Raw genomic sequence first — 12,664 nt, 5'->3', positions numbered from 1 at the left:
TATATGTTTGGAAATCTTCATAATAAATTACTGGAAGACCGCTTTTCTTTTCTTTTTCTTTTTTAAGATTTTATTTATTTATTTATTTGAGAGCTAGAGAGAGGACACAAGCAGGGGAGAAGCAGACTCCCCACTGAGCAAGGAGCGCGATGAGGGACTCCATCCCAGGACCCTGAGACCATGACCTGAGCACAAGGCAGATGCTTAACCCACAGAGCTACCCAGGTGCCCCTAGAGAACTGCTTTTCAAGAAAGAAGTGCAATAAGGAGATTTTTAGATTAACTAAAACATTGCAAGGACCGTACTGCAGGCAAGAGAATTATCTAAAGAATTCAATGTAAAAAAAAAAAAAATGGTGAGCAAAGATACTGGAGTAGTAAATAGGTAAGTAAATCTAAACAAATTCACTGTGTAAAACAATAATAATCTAGTTCATGGCAAAGAACATTCTGGAGATAAAATACAACTGCAATAGTGTTCAAGGGGAAGGGAGTGAACAGAGTTTAAGCACCCCAAAGTCCTTCTATTTTATGAGAGAACAATTAGAGACTTAAAAGTAGAACACCACCTCCAAACAAAAATAGAATCAGAAAAAAATTTAAAGATAAGCAAACCAAAACTAAATCCAAAGGATGTCAAGAAATAAGAATTTTTTTTTAAGTTTATCTATTTTTTAGTAATCTCTACACCCAGCACGGGGCTTGAACTCACAACCACCAGATCAAGAGTCACACTCTCTTCCAACTGAGCCAGCCAGGCGCCCCAAGAAAGAAGAATTTTTTTAAAAGTAAAGGGAGGAGGACAAGAAAAAAATGAGACAAAAAGAAAGTCTATAATAAAGCTACATGGACTAAGCAAAATCAATGAAAGCAAAACTCAACTGAAAAAAAAAAAAAGCAGAAGCCAGGTTATGTAATATGTAAGTGATGCATAGATAAAATCAAAATAAAACTTATAGTTAAAAAATGGGAAAATATATACCATCAAAACAGAAGCTAGAGTAGCTATAGGAACATCAAACAAAATGGTCACTAAGGCAGTAAAATTTCTCTTGCTGAGAGTAAATGATGAATTGAACATCTTTCCCCAAACTTTGAAACTCCCAGATCAACAGTAACAGCTCTTCACACATGGTAACCTCGTTTTCAACGCTCACTCTCCGTAACCCCTTAGATTTCTGTCTCCATTTCCGGTCCACAGAAGCCGCACCTGGAATCCTCTCAAATTCTGATCCTGCATTCTGAATTCTCTGTTTTTCCATCTCTAACCACAATAGCCTTACCCTCTGGCTTCCTCCCTTTCTCCAAAAACACCAAACACAAACCTACTCTACTGCTCCAAACCCTCGAAACTCAACCTTTCTCATCTCATCTTGGTGACGGGGATGTTAGAGGCGCCCGTTCCCTTCTTGACCTCTGAACCAACTGCAAAATAAGAGTAAAGCAGATGGAAGTCCTTTCCTAAGTTCTTACATTTAAGATCTTTTCTGAATACAGTGGTCAAAGACATATGACATGATTTTGTCTCTGTAACTCTGTTTTAAGAATGGCCAACAGTTTGTCTATCTCACAATGCAGTTCACATGATTAGTGATTACCTGAACATTGGACTGGACTTCTCACTCCAAACATCTGAAACAAACAAGGGGCAGATTCTGACCTGTTAGAACAAAGAAAAAAAGAAGAAGCCTAAAGGAGACAGTAGAAAAGAGCCAAAGAGAATAAGAACAAAACAGAACTCACTGACTTTTTAACCCACAATGACCCCGGAAATGTTAACATATTAGTGGAGTGGGACATTTAGTAAAACCTGTCAGGGGAAAGGAGGAAATCCATCGAATCCCAAATAGCACAAGTCCCTTTCTGTTTTATTTCAAAGGTGGAGGGCAGAATTACTGATTTACATTGAATTTCTATTTTTTTTTCTCTCTAAAACACTTTAGCCGAATGAAAAAGGCCTAGACTCTTTCCTAGAAGACCAGGATCCTAGGTCAAAAGAGCTTTTTTTCAACCACAGGTATTAATTAGCATTCTAGCTAGAAAGAGAAGGCATAAACAAGAAAAATGCTAAATGAAAACGAGAGATTTAAACACTGGCTCAAGAAATACAAGAGATATCACTAGACCGAGAGTGAATGTCAAAGGAATTGTATCCGAGAGAAAAGCTAAACAAGATGGGCTGATAATATTACTGAAGCATTCACTTCAATGCCAAGAGATAAGCAAAGGCAAAGAAACCAGCCCCCACTTAAGCCTATCTGGACTGTTAACCAGAAACAGTCGTATATGTAAACATATAAACATGTAAACAGTGGTATAGACCACTGCTGATGGTGACGAAAGGATGAGCAAAATGTTATGCAAAACCAACAGTGGCAGAAGGCGTGGGGAGGTGGCCACAAGGAGGCTGCCCGTGACCTTGGTGCTAAGGAAGAATCACGGTGTGGGAGTGAGTCAGGTGAGGCGGGAGAGAACAGGAGGGGCCCTATCTCTGCTAGGTCAGCCGTGGTGATAGCACCGGATGACCACCGGAGACTCCTGGAATGCAAGCTGCCGAGTCAGGGAGGAAGAATGCATCCCGGCTCCCAATCGGCTGCCTGCCGCTGCCGCATCAAAGCCTCCAAGGATTAGCAGAACTGCCCAACCCATTGCGCAAGCCATCCTGGATACCCAGAATCTAATCCAGTTGATGAGTTTATTCAAGCCAGTTTTTTTGTGGAGTTGGTACCAAAAAATCTTAAATGACTTTTTTGCCAGGGAAGCAGAACAGAAGAACAGTCTTCATGCAGCACCCTCATCAACATTCACCAATGGTAATAAAGCAATTCTATAACTCTAATTCCTTAACATAAAGTTATGATTGCCAAAAACCCAAATTATAGTCCCAGACTCCCTTCTCTCTAGATAAAATGAAGGCTTGGTTATCTAAACTATTTGAGGAGTAGCCTGTTTGTGCACTTATTTTCCAGACCAGAAACGGAAAGCTAGGTGCATAGCTCCCTCTACTGGATTTGCCCCTGCAGTTAAAGATGAACTTCACTTCCCAACTCAGGCTTTTAGCTAGATTCCTCTCTCCAAAGACCAAGAAATAGAAGGACGGTACAAGTTTCTTAGTCCTTAACCACAGGTTTACAGAACCTTTAGCAAACAGCACATTAAAGAGTTAACAGAAACAGGTTTAAACCCTTAAAAATAATTTCTGGCCATTTATTTTTGCTGATATTTGCTGAAACTATTGAAATTTTCTGATGATTTTCTGAACTCTGCCCTGGAGAGTTAAAGACTGGAAAGGGAATTTAAGAAAGGAAAAAAACCATAAAGCTTCTTAAATGTTTTGAAGTCACCCTCCCATGTATTTCCTCTTCTCTCCTATCAATACATGTGGAGCCTTGCCGTCGCATTCTTCCATCCCTGAAATGTGCAAACACACTTAGTGTCCTTATATCTGTTTTCTCTGAACTTCCAGAAAAGAATATAGATGTATAGAGGGGTTTTTTGGGGTTTTTTTTATTCTTTAGAGTTTTTTTTAAGTGTAAGTGAAAACCCTGGGATATTCCCTGGTTCTTGAAAACTAATGGGAATAATCGCAGTGGTCTATACCAGCAATTGAATACCCCTTACAAGAGCCAATTGTTACTCAGATGGCTTAAAGGCTCTGTTTCCTCCTCATCGATTACTAAGCAAATGGTCCGAAGTTGACATTTTAGAGTGTATCTTCTCCCTTCCAAGGTCCCAGTTGTACCCGTAACCTATTTATTCAACCAAATTCACTCATTAGGTCATCTGAAATATATTTACTGAGCACCTACAATCTGTCAAGCAATGTCCTAGGTGCCATGGATATAGCGGTGAACAGATGGTCTCAGCCCATTTCACTGAAAAGACAGAAGACAGTTTAGTGAGTTCCCATTCATTCTCTTTGCATCTCAATGAGTTTGTTCGTGTCCACACATACTAGGTCAGATTCCAACTCCACAAAATCTCCTCTGACGAGCTTGGGTGATGGATCTCACACCAACTCTGACTTTCTGAAATATTCTGTCATTAAGCCACTACATATATCCCATCTAGACATGTGTTGTTCATTGCCTGTGATTGCCTCGAATTCATATTTAAAGATTTCACTACCATCTGACTGTTCACAGATGTCTGTATTTTCTCTTCAACTAAATTAAAAGTTCTTTAAAGCAAAAAACAAGTGACCTGATATAGAATTATAGAAGTCTTAAAATGTAAAACGTAAGTCATATTTAACAACTCGCCTTTTTTGAAAAGAATATTACACTAAATACAGTCTATCAGCAAAGCTTTACACACTGCAGAAATTGAGTTAGTTACTAATCCAAACTAGATTGTTTTATATTAAGATGTTAATTGTAATCCCCAGGGCAACTTCTAAGGAAATAACAAAAAATAGAGTAAAAGAAACAAGAGAATGTAAATGGTATCTATTTAACACAAAAGAAGGCAGTGATGGAGAAATAGAGGAACAAAACGGACACAAGACATATAGGAAAAAGTAATAAAATGACAGGCATAAATTCTACCTTACCAGAACTTGTATTAAATGTAAATGGATTAAATGTTCCAAACAAAAGGCAGACATTGGGCAGAATAGATTTTTAAAATGATCCAACTCTATGATGTCTACATGACATACACTTTAAATTCAAAAAACACAAATAGGTTTAAAATCTCTTAAGTGTAAAATAATATACCATGCAAACAGTAACCAAAAGAGCTAGAGTCCTATGTTAATATCAGATAAAACTGACTTTAAGACAAAGAAGATTTTATGATGATAAAAGGGTCAATCCATCAGGAAGACATAACAATTATAAACAGATATGCTTCTAATAACAAAGTCCCAAAATATATGAAGCAAAAATTTATAGAATTGAGGAAATAGATAATTCAACAATAATAATTGTAGATTTCAATAACCCACTTTCAATAATGGGTAGAACAATTAGGCAAAAGATCAAAAAGGAAATAAAAGGCTTGAAAAAACAATGTAAGCCAACTAGACCTAACAAACATTGATAGAACGCTCCATCCAAGGGCAGCACAGAAAGTTAGGAATAAAAGGGAAGGTCTGGAACACTACATCAAAAACTAATGATGTAATGTATGGTGATTAACATAACATAATAAAATAAAATTTAAAAAAAAAAGAAAAGGAAGATCTTCATCAACCTGATGAAGGCTATCTACTAAAATCTCACAGCTAACATCATACTTAATGAAGAAAGACTGAATACTTTTCCCCTGTGCTTAAAAACAAGACAAGAATGTCTGCTCTAGTCATATCTAGTCATTTTACTGGAGGTTCTAGCCAGAGAGATTAGTGAAGAAAAAAAAGAAAGGCATCCAGATTGGAAAAGGAAGTAAAACTATCTCTATTCACAGGTGACATGATCTTATATATAGAAAATCCTAAATCATCCTTTAAGAAAAATATTGAACTAATAATTGAGTCAGCAAGTTCGCAGAATAAAAGATCAATTTGAAAAAAATCAATAGTATTTCTATACACTATAAACAACACAAAAATGAAATTATAAAAAAATCAATTTATAATAGCATCAGGAATAATAAAATACTTGGGAATTAATTTAGTAAAAGAAAAGTAAGGATCATACAATGAAAACTACAAAGCATCATTTAAAAAACTTAAAGAAGACCTAGATTAATTGAAACACATCCTATTTTTATGGATTGGAAGACTTAATATTGTCAAGATGGCATCCTCCCCAAACAGATCTACAGACTCAACATAATCTCTTTCATAATCCCAGCTACCTTGTTTTGCAGACATTGACAACTTGATGATACTAAAACTCATATGGAAATGCCAGAACAGCCAAAATAATCTTGAGAAGGAACAAAGATGAAGAACTCATACGTTCCAATTTTAAAACTTCCTACAAAGCCATAGCAATCAAAACAATGTGGTATTGGCATAAAGCTAAATATATAGATCAATGGAATAAATAAACCCATAGGTCTGGTTTATATATTAGAAATAAACCTATATATCTATGACCAATTGATTTTTGACAAGAGTGCCAAGACCATCCACTGGGGAAAGAATAGTCTCTTTAGCCTCCTGGACACCTGGATATTCATGTGCAAAAGAATTAAATTGGAACCCCTACCACACAATATACAAAAATCAACTAAAAATGGATCAATGACCTGGGAAGCTAGAACCATAAAACTCTTAGAAGAAAATTTAAGGGTAACTCTTCATGACCTCAGATTTGGCAACAGATTCTTAGACGTGACACCAAGAACATGAACAACAACAAAAAAAGATATATAAATTAGACGTCATCAAAATTAAAATATTTTGTGCATCAAGGACATTATCAAGAAAGTGAAGGACAACCTACAGAATGGGATAAAATATTTGTAAATTATATATCAAATAAAAGTCTAGAATGTGGAATAAAGTAACTCCTGCAACTCAACAATAAAAAGACAAGCAACCTAAGTTAAAAATGGGCAAAGGGCTTGAACAGACATTCCCCCAAAGGAGCTATATGAATGGCCAACATGCACAGGAAAAGATGCTGACATCATTAGGCAATGAGGAAATGCAAACTGAAACCACAGCGAGATACCACTTCACCCCCACTAGGATGGCTGTAATCAGAAAGATAGATAATAACAAGTGTTGGCAATGATGTGGAGAAATTGGGACCGTCATGCATTGTTAGTGGGTAAGTAACATGGTGCAGCCACTTTGAAAAACTGCCAAAGCAGTTCCTCAAAAAAGTAAACATGGAGTTGCCACAAGACCCAGCAATTCCACTCCTAGGTGTGTACTTAAGAAAAATCAAAATGTATGTCCACACAAAAACTATACACAAATATTTATAGGAGCATTATTTATAATAGCCAAAAAATAGAAACAATCCAAAAGTCCATCAACAGATAAATGGATCAACAAAAGGTGGTATACCCACACAGTGGAATATGTTTGGGGCCATAAGAAGGAATGAGCTAGGGGCGCCTGGGTGGCTCAGTCGTTGGGCGTCTGCCTTCGGCTCAGGTCATGATCCCAGGGTCCTGGGATTGGGCCCCACATCAGGCTCCCTGCTCGGCAGGAGGCCTGCTTCTCCCTCTCCCACTCCCCCTGCTTGTGTTCCTTCTCTCCCCGTGTCTCTCTCTGTCAAATAAATAAAGTCTTTAGAAAAAAAAAAAGAAGGAATGAGCTATTGATATATGTTACAGTATGGAGGAACCTTGAAAACAGTATGCTAAGTGAAAGAAGCCAGACATGATAGGTCACATGTTAGATGATGACATTTCTATGAAATCTTTTCTTCTTGCAGAAACTGACAAAGTTCCAACTTTGTTCTTTTTCAAGATTATTTTGGCTGTTTTGGGGTCCTTTGCATTTCCATATGAGTTTTAGGATCATCAGCTTGTCCATTCTGCAAATAAATAGGTTTTGTAGACATGAACTCAATTTTGCTAACAGGCAAATCTGTAGAGACAGAAAGTAGATTAGTGGTTATCAGGGGCTCAGAAAGTTGTCAGAGGGGAATAGAAAATGACTGCTAATGGGCACAGGATTTCCTGTTGGGGTGGTGAAAATATTCTCAAATTAGATAATGGTAATGGTTGCACAACTCTGTGAATGTGCTTAAAACCACTAAATTGTAGACTTTAAATGGGTGAATTTTATGGTATACCAATTATATTTCAATAAAGCTGTCGCCTTTAACATCCCATTCCAGAAAATTGGGATGGTATAGTTGTATTCATTTTTCTTTTTGGCTCACACAATCTAGATCATAATATGCCTTGAACATAGAGGTACCAAAAATATATATATTTAGATGAATGCATATAACATTGCATTGTTCACAAATTGCTCCAAATATTAGTTGAAGTTTTTCAAGTGGGTCAAACTCCTTGAGGCAAAGCCCATGTCTTACACATCAAGAACATTCAGTACAGCTAGACATTGCATCGTGCTTACACTGAGCCTAGAGATAATCACATCCACGGGGGGGTAGAAATGCTCCTTACCTTGATGACCTATGACATGACATGATTATCCAGGAGGCAGCGCTCGCTGTGTGGTGGTTAAAAGCAAGAACTCTGAAGTCAGACTGTCTAGGTGTAAATCCAACTTCTATGACTTCATAATATGATCCTGGAGGAATGACTTAACCTCTGTGAGCCTTGGTTTCCTCGTCTATAAGGACAAGATTAATTATCGCAACCACCTTTGAGGGCTGTGTGAGGCTTAGATGAGTCCTGATGTGTAACGCACCTCCATGGCCTGTAAAAAGTGCTTATTATTCATTCATTGAGCTGCTTGACATTCAATGCACACTGATTTTAATTCTCTGCCTGCAAAGGACAGAAGTAGAAGAAAGCCCTGTAAACAAAGCAATATAGTAAAGTGCTCTGGTCCTCTGAAAGACATCCAAAAAGCACAAGAGGGATTCCCAAGGGCTGAGAGACACTGCGTGTGGGGGGGGATGGGGCAGGGGTACAGGGTATCAGGAAAAGTTTTATGGAAGAAGTACCACTAGAATAGAGTGTTTATGTAACTTTTTTTAAAAAAGAAATTCATTTCCCTGGGTTGAGGGAAATAAGACATTCCAAACGGAGGGAGTGATCAGGAGAAAGCATCATTTGTTCAGGGAGCTGGAATCAACTCAGCACAATAGGAACACACCCGAGATGAGGCACAGAAAAGTCTAGAGAAGCAGAAACCAAATCACAGAGAGCCTTGTTTTCCCCTTTCGCCGGGGCAGACTGAATCACCTGGCACATGAGAACCTTCCTCCTCACTCGGACAAAGGTATTTTCTTTGGTTGGTTCTGTTTCCAAAGGCCATAGAGCAAAACAGAGGAAGGACTGAAACTTTAAGGCCTCTTGAGTATTTCCAAAGTATCCTAGTAATTTAATGCTGACAAAGTCAATAATTCATTGGTCAGCCATCACTGAGCACCCAGAGGCTACAAGACAGTTATTCAGAGTGACCAGCGTCCTTAATAAATGCAGCTGCATTTTGCATGAGCCCAGTTTCCCTGGCGTGCTCCCAGCAGGCACTAGTCTCGCACTGGGCACCAGAAGGGCTAAAACAAGATGGCAGCTCCCCGAGGAGTGCCCTCAATTACCCACAAGCATCTGGGCATAAGCTGTCATCATAGGTGATTACGGCCACAGGTTAATCTAGTGGTTCCTCCTAATTAATAGCCTGGAGTATTGAAGAAGCCAGAAGTGACCACAACACTCTGAGTTTTTGGAAAAGCCCAGCTGGCTGAGTGTCAGCCTTCCGTTAGACCAAACCTTGGTGTGTTGTTTAACCACATCACCCTTTCCTGGAATCCAGCCCTTTGGCTGACACTCTTCTGTGGAGACAGAGTGTCCCTCTTGCGGCTCAGAAATACCATTTAGGCTTTTCTTCTGTCTCAGCATTCCCATTTCTCATTCTTTCAGCTTCTTCCAATCCATTCTTCTCTTCTCTTGAGCATATGCTCAGTGTTTCCTCACTCATTTCTTCAGATTATTTTCTCCCAAGTTGTTTCATTTTTTTCTTCTTCAAAAGACCTGCCGTCCATTTCTTTTCCCTGCTCCTTGATTTCTCAGTTTCTCTCTCTTCCCCTCTGCCCTCCTCCCTCTTCTCCCACTCCCTGTCTTTCTTCTACTTTGTAATTGGCCGCAGATGAAAACAAAAAGATTAATCATATTGGGTGTTTCATGACTTGCTCAGTAGGTTCTTTAGTTTGGTTCATGTTTTTTTCTAATTACTTGTTTTTATGTAATAAGCACCAATGAGTCTACTAATCATTGAAACAAAAAGGGGATCACAACAATATCCTGTAGGAAACCATTTTGTAGCCCACTATCCCACCCCCTGGCCACCCCACCCAGGGTAGCTACCATGCAGAATCTCGGGCATCGTTCCTTCTTTTCTTTTTATACTGATTAATTGTATCTGTGTGTAGTGTTAAAAATTTTTTTTACTCTAGTTTTTTAAGTTTATGAAAAGATTAGTTTACTCCAGTTTTTTAAGTTAATGAAAAGATTAGTGCTTTTTCTTTGTTTTAGCTTTATTTTACAGGCTTTTTTTTTTTTAAGATTTTATTTATTTATTTGCGAGAGAGAGAATGAGAGACAGAGAGCACGAGAGGGAGGAGGGTCAGAGGGAGAAGCAGACTCCCCGCTGAGCAGGGAGCCCGATGCGGGACTCGATCCCGGGACTCCAGGATCATGACCTGAGCCGAAGGCAGTCGCTTAACCGACTGAGCCACCCAGGCGCCCGATTTTACAGGCTTTTTTTATCTTGAAGTAAGTTCAAACTTACAAAAAAAATGTTTCAGGAAAAATTTCATATAGACTTACTGATATATAGTTTATATATGTGTATATATATATACACACATTTATAATTCTCTCTCCCTATATGTATATATAGGGAGAGAGAGTTATAATTTTCCATATCATTTAAAAATAGTTTTCATACATCTTGCCTCTTTACCCCCTTAATACATCACTGTATATTTCCTAAGAACAAGGAAATTCTTTTACATAACCACAAATAAGGAAAGTCAACATTAATACCATATTTATACACTTGTATCTTACCAATAGTCCATTTTTAAGTTTTGTCCATTGTCCCAATATTAACATTTATAGCAATTTTTTCAAGTATGGAGTCTGGTCCAGATCACATCTCATGTGTCTCTTTAGTCCTGAATCTAAAAATCTTAGCTCATCATGACATTAACATTCATCTGGGATTTTATTAGTGCCCCTCAATTTGGATTCTTCTAATGTTCCCTTTTGATTGCATTCAGGTTATTCATTTTTGGCAGAGATGCCACTGAAGCGATGCTATGTGTCATGTCCTTCTTAGTAAATCAGGGGCCCTTCGTTGGTGATATTTGCTTTGATCCCTTGGTTACATTGCTGCCTGGCATCTCCAGACAGTATGTTTACATATGTTTGGGGGAAATTATTCTTTCACTTAATACACATCCATTTACACACACACACACCACACAAAACACACACATTTTCTTCCTGTCTTTCACTTGCCAGCCACATTCTTACTCAGAATCAGTTTGAGTACTCCTAGCTGAAGTATGACCTTCTTTTATTCAGTTAATTATAGACAAAATCTCCAGAGATTGGCATAAAGATGCCAAAAATATGTGTCGTTATGAAAATAGGTGGCTTAGCAAAGAAGCAGACACCAAAGAGATCAAAAAAGGATCCTTCAAAAAAAAAGGGGGTGTGTGGAAATCCTTCACCTTTCATTCATTCAACCAACCAACCTATTGACATTTATTAACTGAGTAACTACTGTGTCCCCAGCCCCACACCTGACTAGATGGGAGCATATAAAGGGTAAAACCACAAGGGGCTTAGAAGCTCAAAGCCCCCCTCTATCGGCAGTGCACCTGGGGACACCTCTCTCATGCTTCAAATGTGACCTCCTTAAGCTACGCATTCCTGCACCTACCCTAAGTACCCAATTGAGTACCTACTATTTTTCAAGCACAGTGTCAACACACTTTCTTCACAGTAGCTCTGGAAGGTAGGTGTTACCATCCTCCTCATTTCTCCAGTGAGTAGACAGAAACTCCAAGTTTTCAATGACTTGGAAACAGTCACACAGATGTTTCAGGGCAGAGTCAGAATACGTGCCCAAACCTGACTTCAAAGTTGATTCGTCTTCTCGCTGTTCCACAATGAGTCCTAAGAGAGTCAGTGCTTTTTCCTTAAAACTCTGATAACATCTTGCTGACAGCTCAAACACCATGGTTATTACTCTGTATCATAGTTACTTCCACATTGCTCCCATGTGTTGGATTTTGAGCTACTTAAGCATAAGAATAAAGTCATCCTTATGTTTGAGTCCCCAGAATTCAGCAGAGTACTGCAAATACAGTCTTCACTATTCACAGGTTCCATATTTAAGGATTTGCTGACATTCATTTGTCACCCAAAATCAATATTAGGGGCACGTTTGTGCACATGCGCAGGAGATGCAAACTTGGAGTGACCCCACGCACACATTCCGAGCTGAGGGCCAAAGGCACTGTCCTGCCTTCTTGTTTCAGCTTTCAGATATAAACAAGTGTCTTTCCCATGGTCTATATAGTGCCACTTTTTTTTTTTGCTATTTTGTAGTTTTTGTTGGTAATTTCACTGTTTAAAATGGCCCACAGGCATAGAGCTCAAGTGCTGTTCAGTATTTCTAAGCACGAGAAGGCTGGGATGTGTCTTCCAGAGAAAATATGTGTGTTAGATAAACTTCCTTCAGGCATGAGTTATAGTGCTGCTGGCTGTGAGTTCAATATTAATAAGTCCACAGTGTGTATTAAATAAGGTGTCCTTACACAGAAACACCCATAAAACAAGTTATGTATTGGTTGGTTTACAAAAACATTGTGACCAGAGACCAGTAGGAACCTAACCCTGTATTTTCCCCTAGAAGCAATGGTTTGGTATTACTAATTCACTGTTTGTGGTGACTTTGTAGAACATAATGACTGTGACTAATAAGAATCAACTGTAGTAGGTCATAAATAAGTGTATAAAAAAAAGAAAGAAAGAAGACATCTGTTGGAGAAATGACATGAACAGATGAAAAGTTGCTTCATGAAACCACCTGAAACCAAAATGA

The sequence above is a fragment of the Neomonachus schauinslandi genome, chromosome 13, assembly GCF_002201575.2.
Source record: "Neomonachus schauinslandi chromosome 13, ASM220157v2, whole genome shotgun sequence".
In the NCBI taxonomy this organism is placed as follows: domain Eukaryota; kingdom Metazoa; phylum Chordata; class Mammalia; order Carnivora; family Phocidae; genus Neomonachus; species Neomonachus schauinslandi.
Note: the sequence above shows the minus strand (reverse complement) of the source record.